General features: G+C 50.9%; 1 protein-coding gene across 2 annotated transcripts in view; it reads right to left on the bottom strand.

Annotated features, from left to right (window-relative positions):
• SEMA5B (semaphorin 5B) overlaps positions 1-13,638 on the bottom strand; it is a 113,708-nt gene extending 100,070 nt beyond the window's left edge. The window contains exon 1 of one of the 2 annotated variants that reach the window (XM_044252204.1): positions 13,285-13,638. The gene's annotated coding sequence lies outside the window, so the exon portion shown is untranslated. The remainder of the gene's footprint in view (positions 1-13,284) is intronic. The other variant, XM_044252202.1, reaches the window with a different exon arrangement.
• Positions 13,639-15,546: the final 1,908 nt, after the last annotated feature.

Raw genomic sequence — 15,546 nt, 5'->3', positions numbered from 1 at the left:
CCCCAGGCTCTCCAAGGGCCTCCCCTTCCCCCACCACATCCACCTCCAGCTCCCCAGTTCACTCTGCAGAAGGGCAGGTGTGCTTGGTACCCTCGGTCCCCAGGTACTTTTCCAGACGTCCTCCCGCTCAACTAAAAAGAAGCTCATTTAATTCAGTCCTCACGCTCGCCCTCGGAAACAGGTGTGATGGCCACCTTACAGATGAGGACACTGAGCCTCAGGGAGGAGAAATCATCTGCCCAAAGTCACTCCACCAGTAAATGGCAGAGCCAGAATTCAAGCCCTACCGTGGGGATCAGGCCGCCTTCCACATGGGACTCCTCAGCAGAGCGTCTGAGGCCTTCGGCTCCCGGCCCCCCTCCGCTGTCCCAGTCGAGCCCCGTGCTCGCCCAGCTCCTGATACACCCACCTCACCTTCACTTCTGTCTTATCCTCAAGGAGTCAAAGAGTCCAATTAGAAAAAGAGAGGAGAGACTATAGGACAGGACAGGAATTGGGGAAGGAGAAGAGCTGGAAGGGGAAAGAAGGCCGAAGGGAACGGATCCGGCATCCAAAGGTTCGAGGACTTCTCCAGTGGGCCGTCAGCTCTTCCTCCAGCTTTGCTTCTGTTTTCCCCATCAGGACCTGGGATTCCGTGGAAAGGAAAAGGGGAGCCGCGCGTCGGGTGCAGGAGGCCCAAGCTGGAGGCTGGTGCAGAGACTGTAAGAATTCCAGCTGCTCTGCAGCCAGCGTGAGAGCCAGCCGCTTGACCCAGCCGCACACCCGGGGTACAGGCAGATGAGGCGGAGAGCAGCTGTGGGAATCTCGCAGGAATCCTGACAGGATCCTGGCAAGCATGAGAGGTGCTGGGAGGCCTCAGGCAGGCTACACAGCCCTCATTTCCAGAAAAGGGGTCTGGGGTGGGTTCTGCAAACCACACAGAGGGAAACTCAATGTGCTGCCCGAGAAAAATTCCTGCAAAGACTATAAACGAGGGGTGGTGGGCACTGGGGAAAGGCAGTTGAGATCGTGGGCAGGCAGTGTGTGTTCAGTAATAAAGTCCTGTCAGGCAAAGCTCATCTTCTCTGTTGACAGGGTCACCAGGCTGGTAGACGAGGGAAATGGGGTTTGCCGGGAGAGCTGATCTTGAAACCATCTGACAATCTCGTCATGAAATTGTTGCATGTAAGCTAAAGAAAGGAAGCTATAAGGTGGGAAAACGAGTAGGACACAGAGCTGGCCCACAACATCATGCCCAAGGGTACTTGCCCATGGATCAAGTCCCCTGGGACAAAACTGTCCAGGGGCAGGTAGGGCTCTGAATTATCCCACTGCATTCAAGATCTTAGCAGTTCCTTGGATCAATAGATGGGAAGCATTTGAAGGTGGAAGCTACTGGCAGATATATTGGATGCCAGAGACAGAATCTGAAATTTTTTTAAGATTTTATATTTTTAGCAATCTCTACACTCAACACGGGGCTCAAACTTACGACCCTGAGATCAAGAGTCGCGCACTCCACCGACTGAGCCAGCCAGACATCCCCAGAATCTGAAATATTTTAATCAGCTAGGGAGATGGACTGAACTTAGACAAGATGAAATGAATTAAGGAAAAATATAGAGTCCCAAACATAAGACCAAAAAGGCTACAGTGCTGTTATGGGTTGAACTGTGTCCCTCTAAAACTCACACATTCAAGTTTCAATCCCCATCACCTCCAAATGTGATCTTATTTGGAAAGAGGGTCGTTACAGATGTAATTGGTTAAGATGAGGTCATACCGGAGTAAGGTGTGTCCCTAAACCAATATGACTGGTGTCCTTACAAAAGGGGGACTTTGGAGGCAGACAGGTGTAGAGGGAGAATGCCATGCAACGATAAAGGCAAAGATGAGGGGGAAGCTTCTATAAACCAAGGCATGGCAAGGACTGTCCAGAAACCACCAGAAGCTAGGGGAACACTCTCCCTTATAGCCCTCAGAAAGAACCAACCCTGTCAACGCCTTGATCTCGAGCTTCTAGTCTCCAGGACCGTGAGATAGTACACTTCTATTGTTGGAGTCACCAGTGTGTGGTCCTTTGTTACAGCAGTCCTAGCAAACTTGCGCAACACAAAGACACGACTGGAAGATGGGACTGAGTTGCAGATTATGATAAAGAAACCTGAGGAGAATGGTTGGCTGCTAGCTCAGTAAAACTCAGCAGGGCCATGCGGCTGCCAAAAATAGCCAGGGCAGAACTGAGGCTGCAGGAAGAGAAGCTGTGGTGCCTGGACTGAAGTGGATATGCTGGCCAGGCCCTCACCTGGAAGACTAGATTTGGTCCTGGTGACCGCAATTTAAGACAAGTGGGAGGACTTGCAGAGTTCTGTGCCTAGGGATGAAGAGACAAGGCAGAGGAGCACTAACAGAAGTGGGGAAGGCAGTTGGTCTCCAAAGCTTGAAAAGCTGTGGCATGGAAGTGACTGGGTTCACCTGGAACAGCTACATGGGAAGGGATGGAACCCTCAGGGAGAGACACGGACTTCAGAGAAATAGAAGAACTTTCTATTAGATATTGTTGACCAAAAATAGAATGGGCACCTTGTGGGCAAGAAGAACTGGAGACTACCCACTGACCACTCAGTAGGGACTTGCAGAGGTGACCTTGGCACCTTCCAGTTCCAAGGGACCCACTCCAATTGCCCAGCTTGGCTGACACCAGCAACTCAAGTTCCTTATTCATGTAAATTTAGAGGCTCCTGAGGACTATTTGAGCCCAAGTCCTTTCATCGAGGCTCTGGTGAGTCAAATTGCATGCTAGACTCATACACCTCAGAAGATCAGGTCTGGCAAGACCCAGGCCACTGGAAGGATGGACCTGCTCGTCCTCATGAGGATGAAGTCGGGAATAGGGGTGGGAAGGAAAATGGTCCTGGCTCTCCGTTTTCCAGGAGGGGAGTAAACTGGCAGACCCAGAGTCAACCAGCCTCTACCTTGAGGGAGTGCTCTGCTGGGGGGTGCTAAGGGGAAACAGAGGAGGCTTCACCCAGGCCTCCCTTTGACCAATGGCTATGCAAACAAGACCCTTCCCAGGATGACATGATAGTAACAGTGAATGTAAGCTATATACAGGAGTTCCTCTACTTCATGTAATCTTCCCTTAAACTAGTCCTCCCTCACTTTACAGTGCAAAAAGCAGGCTCAGGGAGGGAATGGATTTCATACAAGACCCGCGAACACAAACCAGTCATGCTGGGTTTGAACTCAAGTCTGTCTCATCCTGAAACCCATGTTCCTTCCAAGTTTCCACACCACGTCCCCCGGAAAGTGTTATGGGTTGTAGAAATGCCGCAAGCACCCAGCAACGGAAAGAAGAGCTTAGTGTGGTCTAAAGTCGTGTCTCTCAAACTTCAGCGAGCATCCAGATGGCCTAGAGAGCTTGTCAGAGGGCAGGTTGCCGGGTGCCGGCCTGAGAATTGCTGAGTCAGTAGGTCTGGGGTTTAGCCCAAGAACTCTCACATTCCCAGCAGGTGCCCGGCGGAGCTGATGCTGCTGGTCAGGGACGTAGCTTTGAGAACAACTGCTCCAGAGCAATCAGGAAAGGAAGCAGGTGTCCTCCAGACTCAGAGCCACACAGAGACAGAAGTTCACTTCCGGGTCGATCATCTGTCTCCAGGACAGGAGTCCCCCAGCAGCATCCTGGACAGCAAGACTGACAGCTGGTGCTGCTTCACCACAACCCATCTGGTTAGGAAGATGCTCATTCTGAAAAAAATCCAGCTTCATGTACTTCCCACTCTGGAGTCTCCCGCTTCTCCCAGGTAGATGAGCTGTGTTCTCTCCTACCAGAAGTCCTGCCTCTTTGGCAGTCAGCCTCCAGGACCCCAGGGTTTTCTCCCCCTCTAAGTGGACAAGTTCTCTTCACCAGACCTTCTGTAGCTGGGTTTCCCTAACCCCTCCTGTTGCTGGCTGCCCTCCGTGTAGCACACTGGACTTGGTCGGGCCCCCTCTAAAATCCATGTCCAGAGATGAGGACATAATGACCAGGAAGAACCCAATCTAGTCCCTGCACTTCTCTTCGTACCACTGAAGACGGTGTTGTTTTGAACAAGCCCCTTGCCCTGCTGGTTCCTATAAAGCCTGTGCACAATTAAACCCCTCAGATCTCTTCCTGAGGATCCGCAGCCAAACCAAGTCTGCTCCCGCCCCCATCCCCCTCATGAACTTGAGCAATTAATTTGTGCAATCTAAATGTGACTTTCCATCTGCCCCTGTTAAATTTCATCTTGTTGGTTTAAACCCAGCATTCCAGTCTGTTGAGATAATTTTGAATATTTATTCTGTCTTTTATAGGAGCTGCCCATCACAGTCTTGTCATCAACAAATTTGATAAGCTCGCTTACTCCAGTTTCATCCAACTCATGGATAAAAAATGTGAAGCCTCATTTTTCAGAATCTCACCTGCCATAAGCCATCTTCCCTTTTGGAATCCCTAATCACAAGATCCGACTTCCTAAAATCAGAATTCCTAGATTCTAGGGAAGGTCTGTGGGCATGTCATTTCTTTCTCTGGCTGTTATTAACACCAGGCTGATGTGGTGTCTTTCATCCAAGCACCATGACATCACCACTTAGCTCTTGGTCAGAATCAAATCAAAAGGATAGTTTCAGTTGCTATTTCTCTATCTGTTGGGCAAGGACGACGTTAAATTTCTCTATCTTTTGGGCAAGGAGGACGTTAAAGAGGCAAGAATACAAAAATGTATCCACTCCTCCACTTTAAACAGTATTTGACATCCAACAGAAGTCAGACTGCCTATCCCCTCATCATTGCTGTAGCATGCCTCCCTGACAGCTTTATAAGCCATACTGGGCAAGTAGCATCCAAATTCTTCTGACTGGGTAGGGAAGCTGCAATAGGGATATGTCAAACTTGGGCCTGCTTAGCTGCAAGGCATGCTGGGATCTTGGCAGCTGGTCAGTGAGGAAGCAAGACACGTTTTCTGGCACGAGGTACCTGGAGGAAGGGGTGAGGACAGAATCAAGGAAGTGAAAAAGGAAAAGGGGTTCCTAACAAATAGCCACTCTCCTGCCACTCGTAGGAGAGAACTGCTCTTCTGCTAGAGAAAGGCACAGTCTGTGTCCATAGGATGCTGACGGAGCCTTTGTGAACAACATATTGATGCCATAAGCAAGGATGAAACAAAGTATACACACATATACAGACATTCAAAGTATACAAAGTATACATAGTTAAGAGGCTAGGCTCTGAAATCAGACAGTCTGGGTTTAAATCCCAGCTCAGCTATGTTTTAACTGGGTGACCTTGGGCAAATTGTTTTCTCTCTCAAGGTTTCTGTTTCTTCGTGCAGAATACACACACAGAGACCCATGAGTATTAAAAGAGAGAATGGGTATACAAAGTGTAAGAGACTGCCTGGTGCATAGTAACAGCTCAATAAATAATAGCTGTTATTATGGAACAATAGCTTGAAGGCAGAAAATGTAGATAGTTCCTGGGCTGGAAATTCAAAGAAGAAAAAGCCAAGCAGGTGAAAGAAGAAACTAAATATGTGGGCAGGGTGGGGTGGATGTTAGGAGCAGGAGAGACTTGGAGCTCACCTGGAGAGGGGGAGCAGTAATTTGTGGAACAGACCTGGAGGTAGAGCTGAGGCACCAGGCAAGGGCATGGATTCTGACCTTCAGGTCAAGTGGGGGTGAAACAGGAGTTCAGTGAAAACAGTTTGTTTTTTCAGCTCTGAATATGAAAAATTTTTATTGTGATCGGAAGTCAGTCAAAAATGTCTAGAAGGTCCATGTTAAAAGGAAGCATAAATATCCCCACTTCTAGAAATCTGTTCTGCAGAAATAGTTATCAATGGGCACAAAGATTTACGTACAAGGATGTTCACTGCAGCATTATTTAAAACAGTAAAAAATGGTTTACAGCCTAGATGTCCAACCCACAGACGGTTCATTAAATAAATTATAGCATATCCATATGATGGAATACTGGAGGCCATTAGAAAGCCCATTTGAGAAGAATACTTAAGACACGGGAAAATTCTCTCAGTATATTATGAAATGGAAAAGGCTGGTTACAGAGCACTGCAGGGTACAATCACAATTTTGTTATCTACATATCTAGAAGGAAATAAGCAATGATGTTGAAGGAATATGCATTGCTTTTATAAATGCTTTTTAAGAAGAAATGACCACAGAGAAATTACCCTGGAAGGGTGCTCCCACAATCAGCTTATAATAGAAAGTCATTAAATTCAGAACACAGGAACACAAACAGTAGCTATGAACCAAATGCCAGGAACTGTGCTGGTAACTACTAGAAAGGACCTGGCTGTTCTGAAGGGCTGAGGGCAAAGAGATTCTGCATGCCATTGGCGTGAGGCCAGGGGGAGCCTAGGAACGAAGATTTAGGTCAGTGGCTCTCACCCATGGCTGCATATCAGAAGTTTCAAAAAAATATCAATTGCTCAGGGACTCTGACTTAATTAAAAGGTCTAGGATGGGGCGGGTCATCTATAGGTTTTCAAAGCTCTCCAGGTGATTCTAATAGAAACCAGTGAGTTAGAGCTGAACTGGGCCAGGCTACTGTTACTTGAATACAGAGGTCACTGGAGCCTTGCTCTCCAGGCTGGGCCCCGTATGCCGAGAGACTTGCTCCGTAAGTTAGAGGAAAGGGAGAAAGGGAGCAGGTAGCCCCAAGGTACCTGGTCTATGCAGGAAAATGCCCCCTCGGCCAGGAAGGGCATTCCCAGAAGTACTCCTTGGGAGCTGGTCCCTTTGGGAGTTTTCACCACAAGGATCCTACTCTCCACGGAGACTCCTGAGGGGGCCCAGCTGGCTCTATGAACAGGAGAAGGGAAGAAAACCAGGATCCCAGGAAACCTACAGGGACCTGACCCTGTACAAGCTAGACTTAGTCTAGTGGTATTTTCCTCTTCTGTCCTGCTTTGGGGCAGAAACACACCCTGGTCAACAGAGCAATGTGCAGACCTTAAAGGCAGTCTGTTCTAGGTGGAGGAGGGCTCTCAGAGGGCTCCTGGTTCCCTCCGGGCGCCTTGAGGGAAGAGGAGCAGAGGGAACAAGTTGCAAGAAACAAAAGTTTGTATTAAATGATAAGATCTCCCCCAGCTTCGAACTACAGGTATAGGGTTACCCCAGGCACCAAAAGAAGGGAAAGAACAGACTTGGGTCGGGTGCTTTACACACTGGATCCATCCATCCTTGAATAATTAAGAGCCAACTGCAAGCTCTTTTGTACTCATTAAAGGGGAGCTCCTGGGGGCCCTTCAGGACAATGACAAGGGCAGTATGGAGGGAGTTGGGGTTCAGGAGGAAAAGTGGGGTTAGCAAGTAGGGATGGATCTAAATTGCTACCCCACCAGCCCTTTCCCTGAAATTGTCTCTCTAGGGGCATCCTTACATCAACTCTAGCAGGTGAACGGAGCTGTGGATAATCCAAAATGGCAGATGGCCAAATGATAACACCGCTTTGAAATGCATCGCATCTATGTTTATACATGGACGTGTATGCATATGTTTACACACACACGCACACATGCATATACCTAATATGCAGCAGATTTACCTTGCAAATGGTGTTGGCTCAGGCAGAGGCTAAAAGGAGCATGTACCCTCTGAAGGCACCGGCAGTCAGGTGTCTCACCAGCAGTGGAGCTGGAGGGAACTAGAAACTGGTCTTAGACTAAATATTCTCCACAAGTGAGCCACAAAAAAAGATTTTTCTGGAAAATCGAGTAGTAACTCGAGTCTCCATTCAAGATGGCTGAACTGAAGGGCCAGAAAGTCTTAGGGTCCATTTGACCTCCTCGTTTTCACAGATGGGGAACCGAGGTCTAGCGGAGGTGCTCAAATGGGGCAGACTCCCTCATTTCTAGGCCTCCTCCTTTGGGAATTTAAACTGTTGATCTGCTCTGATATGATCCTCAGCGGACTGATGGAGCAGATGGTCACCAGCCATTCTCTCGTACCAACCCTTCCTTATCACAGAAGAGGCCAGCCAGAGACATTCTTGGTTCAAGTGCAAAGATATTCTGATAATATTGACAAGGCTTCAAATTCAAACGAGTTCCAGGTGCAAGTCTGATTAAGTCATCCTTATTAAACGCAGATCAATGAGGGCAGTGTCATGGCACAACTCAGCACATACAGCATTGCCTTTAAAGCTTCCATTTGCTCAGGAACAGCCCAACAGAATCCTTGTCCTCCTGTTTCAAGTCAGACTGGAGGAGGCTGAACAGCCCAACTGTTGGGAGGTGTGCTCAAGGTCAAACTATCCCAAGCCTGGGCTCCATCCCAGGGGTCTCTCCTCCTGCTTTCCTCCCTGTGCCCAGCAGCAAATTAGACAGGAAACCACCTTCTTCTTCATTTTTCCCCCTTCCATTTAGAAGCCATCAAGTGTAGTAATTTCTCACTGGTGAGTCCCTGACTAATGTCAGGATTAAAGAGTGCATTCTGCAAAGGTTTGGTTTTCATCTCTCATGCTCACTAAAGCAAAGCACTACAGCAGAAGGAAAGGAAAGTGACACGGCAGAGCCACAGAACATTCAGCACCCTGCTTCCTTGTCAGAACTCTGCTCCCAGCTGGAATTTTTCCCTGCTACTTTCTAGCATTCAAGCCAGTTATAAGGGAATTTTTTTCCCCCCGAAAAGAAAGCCTTGGGGGAGAGTCCTCCATCTAAGACAGAGAATGGCATAGGCAAAGATCCCCTTCCAGATTATCCATTGTTGAGCCATCTCTTTAGCTAAGGCACGTGTTATCAAATGGGAAGTCGGAGAGAGGGAGATTCACAAAGGTAGAGCACCGTGAAATTCAGGTGTTGCCCACACAAGCTGGAAAAGAAGGGCTCCATTCGGCAATTCAATGAAACTCCATTAGTTAAGCCACTTGCTTTGGCTTCTTTTCCTGTATTTAAGACCAAGCTAGTTAAGCTTTGTCGTAGATTTAAGACCAGCTCCGTGGTGGCTAAACTCAAATGCAAAGAACTGAACATGAAGAGAACTCATTCATTAGAGGTACCTATTTCCAACACACACACACACACACACACACACACACACACACACGGACTCACCAGTCAGTGAAGACAGACTAATGATTTAGGTGCCTGGGTGAGGCGAAGGATGGTCTCAGGTCTCAGTGGGGCTCAGACTCTGAAGATTAACCAACACTCCCTCCCAACAGCTCTCATCCCCACATCTCCAGGTGCCTGGCTATGCCTCTGTGTACACCACAGGTACAAGGTAGGTATTTAGCCCCCTTGATGAATGAGAAATTTGAGGAACCGAGGGACGATCTGAGGTGGTGGCATCCTAGAGCTGCCAGCCACAAAACCTGGATGACAGGTCCTTTGGACAACTCCACCTTAGCTGTCAGATCACCCAGACAAACCCACAGGGAAAAGAGGGGGAAAAAAAACCCTCACAGTAAATTCCATCACAGAAGTCGAGGCAAGGCTAGTCATTATGTCCTCCTAGTCATATCAGTTTACCTCCATTCAGATCAAAGATATGTCTTGTTTACTAATATCCACAGCTTCTAGCCCAGTGCCTGGCATATAGGAGGTGCTTAGTAAATGGTGAACATGTGAGTTTACTGCCACTATTGTTCTCATCTACCTTGCACCTAGGCAATAACAATGCTAACACTTGAGGATCTTAGGGAACATCTGGAGGCTGGAGGCATGGGGCTCATCCCAGTGTCATTTAAGATTTACATGGTGGCAGGCACTTCTAATCAGGTAACTTCCTTTGCCCTCTGTGCCCATTCTATCACCTCTATCCTCAAAGAAAGCAGTAAACTGGTTGATTATACGGTAGTGATCTGAGTTGCTACCTTGTTAAATTTCCCAGTGGGATGTAAGAGAGTTACCAAGATTAAGTACAAGAATGTCATGATCAATGTTCAAAATAATTGGACTCAACAGCATCTTCCTCCCAAGTGCACATACTCTACCTACTAATCCTCAGCCTTGCCAAGCTAATCTGTAAATGTCTGCCACTCCTCTCCCCATTGCTGGGGTTCCTCTTCCCTTTTTTAGACCCACACTCAAGGCTCAAGTCTTTCTGGATATTTCTTGGGATCCCTGAACATCCCTTAGGTGAGGTTCTAGACTTTTCTTATCTAAACCCTGAGTAAGGTTTACTGCATTAGGGGAAGCAAAAAGTCATGGTTGGATTTTCTTCCTTTGGAAAGAACAAAGCTGGCTTACATTCACTGGGTTCTTGGGGTGCTGGGGAGGGAGGGGGAAGTAGGGACTGGCAGAGGTGTTCAGTCCTGGCTCTGCATCTGGAATCTTGCATCAGTGGATGTGAAATGCTCAGATTTACAGAAGACAGACAACTCCCTGCCCTCAAGGAACTCATCATCTAGAGAAGTCATCATAGAAGAATCCTAATGGGTCCTGCGGATGAGAGTGAGCTGGGAGTCCAACAGGTCGGAAATGGGACGAGACTGTGGGGTGTTCCAATCAATTCCCAAGGTGCTGGGAGACACGATAACACATACACACAAAGAGATAATGCTTCTCAGGATCTTAATTTCTTGATCTATAAATATAGGCGATATGACTGCCCAAGGGCAACACATTGGTTTTGTTTAGACCATTATTTGGACAATTTGACTTTTTGCATCCAGTTGTCCAGCCTTTCTAACTGCCTGATCAGCACATTGTTCCCTGCCTGCCCTCTGTAGGCATCACAGTTTGTGACCCCCCCCCCCATATGGACAATCTCCAAGCCCTCTTCCAGATTTGAGCCTCAACAAGAAGTAACAAACTGAGGGGCTTTCAAACAAGCCAAGAAGGGTAGACCAAAACAAAAAAGCTTCCGCAAAAAAAGAAAGAAAGAAAGAAAAGAAAACTTCTGTGAATCTACCAGTCCTGAATGGGAGATCAAGCCACAGAACCAGGGTGGACCTCTCAGCTTCTCTGTCTTCCTGGTCTGGCTCTAGAAGTGGAAAGGGAGCCCCTTCCTGACCTTCCCTTTTCTTCTCCCACCCTCCAGATATAAACAGCTGCTGGGGAGGGAGGCAGAGTCAACAAGCCCAGCTCTTGGTCCCCCCTGAGTCCCAGAGCTTTCTTCAAACAGTACTCTCCTATGCCCTAGGTCACCATTTGGCACCCAGTCCTTGATGTTTTGTATTGCCTATGGATTTCCCCTTTCACATTCCCCTCCTCAAACAAATACACACATGTCTTCTTTGAATCAAACTGGTGAATTTAGCAGCCTCTCTGGTTATGAGCTCAGCCCTGGACCTCTTTGTATCTCTAGTCCCGAGTCTGGTGCAGCCCGCACAGTAGGTACTTAAAAAGTGTTTGATGTCCAAGTGATGATAATGCTGACTGCTGTCAGCTCTTGCACTTACTCCCTGGAAACAGAAAAGAGACGGAATATCTGTCACCCCCTCCTAAACTGGTGTTGGTAGTTGTTGATACCCTTCCCCCACCACACACACTTTTCCTGGCGCGGAGAGAGGCAGCCCTTCCTGCTGAGCAGGTCTCCCAAAACTGTCTTCTGGTGGACCAAGTGGCATACCCTCCTCTCTCTTTGATATAGTCTCCCATTTTCTCCTCGGTTGGGGGTCGACTTTTGGGGCAGGATACTGACGATTTTTCCCAGTCAGCTTCTTAACCTGCTCCCCTTTTCCTAGTTGTGAGGTCCAGTTCTCAGGCTCAAGATTTCCCCCTGCCCCACCCTCAAGGTCACCTATCCAGTCTCAGAAAGGGTGAGAGGTCACTTTTAAATGTCAACAAGAAGGGGGGGATGAGAAGTGATGGGAAAGAATAGACTAAAAGATGAGGGAAAGTGGGGGTGGGGAAGACGGAGAGGCGGGCATGGAGGGCGCTTGGGAGAGGCGCTGCTGCCTTCAGAGCAAAATGAGGCCAAAGTGGGAGGATGGGGAGAATGGGAAGCGGGGTGCCTGAAAAATGTGCAAGGAAATTGGAATTGCTAGGGGCTGAAGGAAAAAAATGGGGGTTGGAGGCAGAAAAGGTAAGATCGTGGTGGGGTCGAGACACAGGCGAGCTTCCAAGCCTCCAAGGCCAGTTGCGTTTGCTCAGGCGTAGGGCTGGGAAGGAGCGCATCCCGAGGGTGAGCTGCCCTTCCCAGCTCCAGCTGCTCCCATCCCCACCGCAGAAGGCCTGGAGGGGATCGCAGAGGTGGGGGCAGAGACCAGCGGCTACCCGTCCCCATCCAACTCGGGGCCCAGTCCAGCTCGAGGCGGCTGGGCGGGCGGGATGACCCGGGGAATGGACACCGGGAGATGGGAAGGAGGCAGGAACCGCGCTTCAGGTGGCTCCTCCTCGTTGTTTAAAGTTTGCGGCAGGCGAAGGAGCCGGCTCTGTCCACCCCCCACCTCCCCCACGGCCCGGGCCGCGGGCTCGCTGCTCGGCTCGGCCGGGTCGCCTCAGCCTCGCCTTCTTCCTCCGCGCGTCCTACCGCCACTTGCCTCTCGGCTCCCGCCCCGCGCGGGTCCCGGATCCCCTCTCCTGTCTCCATCCCTCCCTGTGGCCGAGCGCCCCCCGCTCCCTCCCTCCGCGCTGGATCTCCCGCACGACGTGAGCAGAAAGTGAATGAGCAGCCCCAACCACAAAGACAAATTACCATGAGAAAAATAAATCAGGAAATCGCCGTTCGCGTCCCCCTTTCCCGCCGCCGCACCCCTCTCTCCACCGGCCGAGGCGGGAGCGCGGGGCTCCCGGGCCGCGGCGTGTGGGGCCTGCCAGGGCAGAGTTTGGGCTCTGCGGGGCCCTGGCGGGGCAGGGGGTCTGAGAAGAGCCCGGGTGGCCCTGCAGGCGGCGGCGGAGCGGGGACGCCCGCGAGCGTGAGATTTCACACTCCAAGCGGGCCACGCGTTCCCACGCGCGCTGCCGCCCGCACTCTCCTTCCACCCGGTTTACTCGTCGGCCTTCCGTGAGCCTCCATCTCGGCGCCAGTCTCAGCGCCTTTGCCCGGCGCTCTCTCAGCTTTTCATTCGTCCGTCCCCTTCTCCAGGCCCGGGCCGCGGGTCCTCATCAGGGCTGCAACCCAGACGCCCTGGCCGCGGCCCCGCGAGGGCCCCGCGCCTCCAGGACCCGGAGCAGGCGGGCGGCGGGAAAGCGGCAGCTCTGAGGGCGAGGGAGCACGGGGACCCCCTTCTCCTCCCGCCCGCGGCCTCTCCCACCTGGTTCCAACTTGCTGGAGCCTCGGGGCCCCTACCCCTCTGCCCACCCGAGTTGCTGAAGTTTGCAACTCGCAGCCCCAGCCCGCGCAGGGGAAACGCCCTGGGCTCCCGGGACTCACCTCCGGGCTGCGAGCACAGGTGCCCGGCTTTCTGCGGCTCCCGGCTCCCGGTGGCACGAAGCGGCGGAGGCGAACCAGGAAGGCTGGCGGCCCGTCTGGGAATGGGGCGGCGGCGCCGGAACGGCCCCGGCTCTGGGTTCGGTGCTCCCGGTGCAGTCCGGACCCGGGCCCGCGCCCGCTGCGCTCCGGCTGCTCCCGCAGCCACTGGACGCGCGGCCGACCCGCCCGGCTCCGCGGAGCTGGGCTCTGGCAGCAGTCCCCGCGCTCCAACTAGCTCCCGACCCGGAGCGCGGGTGAGAGCGGGGAGGAGGAGACCGAGGGAGCTGAAGGAGGGGGGGGGGGGAGAGGCTGTGGGGGAGGAGTTGGGAGCGAAGGGAGAGAAGGAGGGAGCGGGAGCGAAAAGGAGGGGGGGGGTTGGCGAGGACCTGCCGCGGCCGGCGCTTCACCCGCCAGCCCCCAGGCGCGCGGAGCAGCGCGAGGGGGCGCCCTGCATCTCAACGTCCCCAGGCTCAGCCCGACTCCCGCCCCTGGCCTGTCGAGTGTGTGCCGCACGGGGGGTGGACACAAGTCCCGCTCCGCAGCCGGCGTTCGAACGGCGAGACCCAGGTCCGCCTGAGCACTTGCTACCTTTTGCTACATCCTGCCTTATTGTCCTCGGTGACATCCCCCCATCTCTAACATGACTTCTCCGGGGTGTCAGCTCACCCGAACCCTGCCCACCCAACCCTTGGAGCCTGAGGAAACCCCCCACCCCCACCCCGCCACCCCCGCCACCCGACTCCCAAATTCTCCAGCCCTGTTAGCTAAAGACGATCTTCCTGCCTGTGGATTGAAAGTGGGAAAGAAAGAATCTCGTACGAAACAGGGGAAATCTGGAATAAACTGCAGTCGAAGGGAGTGAGGCGAGGCTGTGGGGCTGGACTGGAAAGCCAGAACTGGCTGGATCAGGGTTAACTTTACACTGGACACGACCTTGAGTGAACCTCTCCAAGCCTCAGTTTCCTCAACTGTGAATTAGGGTTAGCAACACCTACCCTCCGGAAGGATTGGAGGAACAGTAGGAGCTGCACTGAGTGAAATAACCTCAGGAACATGGGGAGGGCATCCCGGAGATTAGCGATCCCGGAGGGGGTGTTCTCGGTTAAGAGCGAAGGTTTACCGAGATCACGCATCAGGGCTGATTGTTTGCAAGTTTAAGTATCTAGCGTCTGATGGCTAGAAAGCGGGAGGGAGAGACGGGGAGGCTGGCGGGGGGCTTCAGATTCTATCTGCCCGGGCTGCGGGAGAGATGGGAAGGGAGCCCTCTGCTGAACAAAAAAAGGTATTTTAAAAATTTAAAGAGGTGACCTAAGAGAACGAAAGAATGAAGGATAAAGACAAAAGACCAGAAAAATTAAACATGGAGAAGTGTGATTTTAAGAGATAACCTTGTGAAATAAAACTGGATAAGCCAGAAGAAGAAAAACATTAAAATGTTTTCTGGAATATGCCGGAAATGGAAGAATTAGAGTGAATCACTTTATAGAACGAAATTCTGGGTAAAGGAAATCCCAGATAAAGCAGAGGGATGGAGACAATAAGAGCCCCAGAGAAGCATTTCCCTACACACACACACACACACACACACCCCTGAACTAAGATGAGAAGCAATTTGGCCAGGATGAGGGGAAAGAAAGAAAGAATCCAAGAAGGGAGTTTATGGGACGCTGTAAAAAGGGAAACAGTGCACAATCTCAGAAATAAAGACTTTCTAGGGCAACAGAAATGCCAGAACTCATAAAGTGCAGAATGGAGAGGAACTTGCAAAAGTAAAACACACTCTGGACAAGAAGAGAGAGACACAGACAAGAGGAGAAAAGGAAGTCGTGTGTCAGGGCATACCAGTCTGGTAGCCATCCATTTAATTAGGGGTCGAAATCAAGTTGGAAGGGGAAATACAGGGCATTGAATCCAAATCTATTATTTTATAGGTAAGGACAATGAGATCTAGAGAAGGAAAGCAATTCTCCCAGAGTTCCAGGCTGGGGGTGGGGAGCAGGTCTCCTGATCCCCTGAGACCCTTCTACCACTTTGAGATCTGCTTCCCCCACACCCACCTCCCCATTCTCATTCCCTACAGAATCATGAAACTGTTGTCATTGCAAAAACATAAATGTGTACAATAGATAGACACCCTTTAACGAATACAGAAAGAGGAAAATATTCCATGTATTACAGGGAAAGGGGTAAGCAGGAGAGTTTCCCATTTGTCTGCTGGGAGAG

This window comes from Neovison vison, chromosome 6 (genome assembly GCF_020171115.1).
Source record: "Neovison vison isolate M4711 chromosome 6, ASM_NN_V1, whole genome shotgun sequence".
In the NCBI taxonomy this organism is placed as follows: Eukaryota; Metazoa; Chordata; class Mammalia; order Carnivora; family Mustelidae; genus Neogale; species Neogale vison.
The sequence above is the reverse complement of the archived record's forward strand: the minus strand, read 5'-3'. Positions and strand labels throughout refer to the sequence as shown.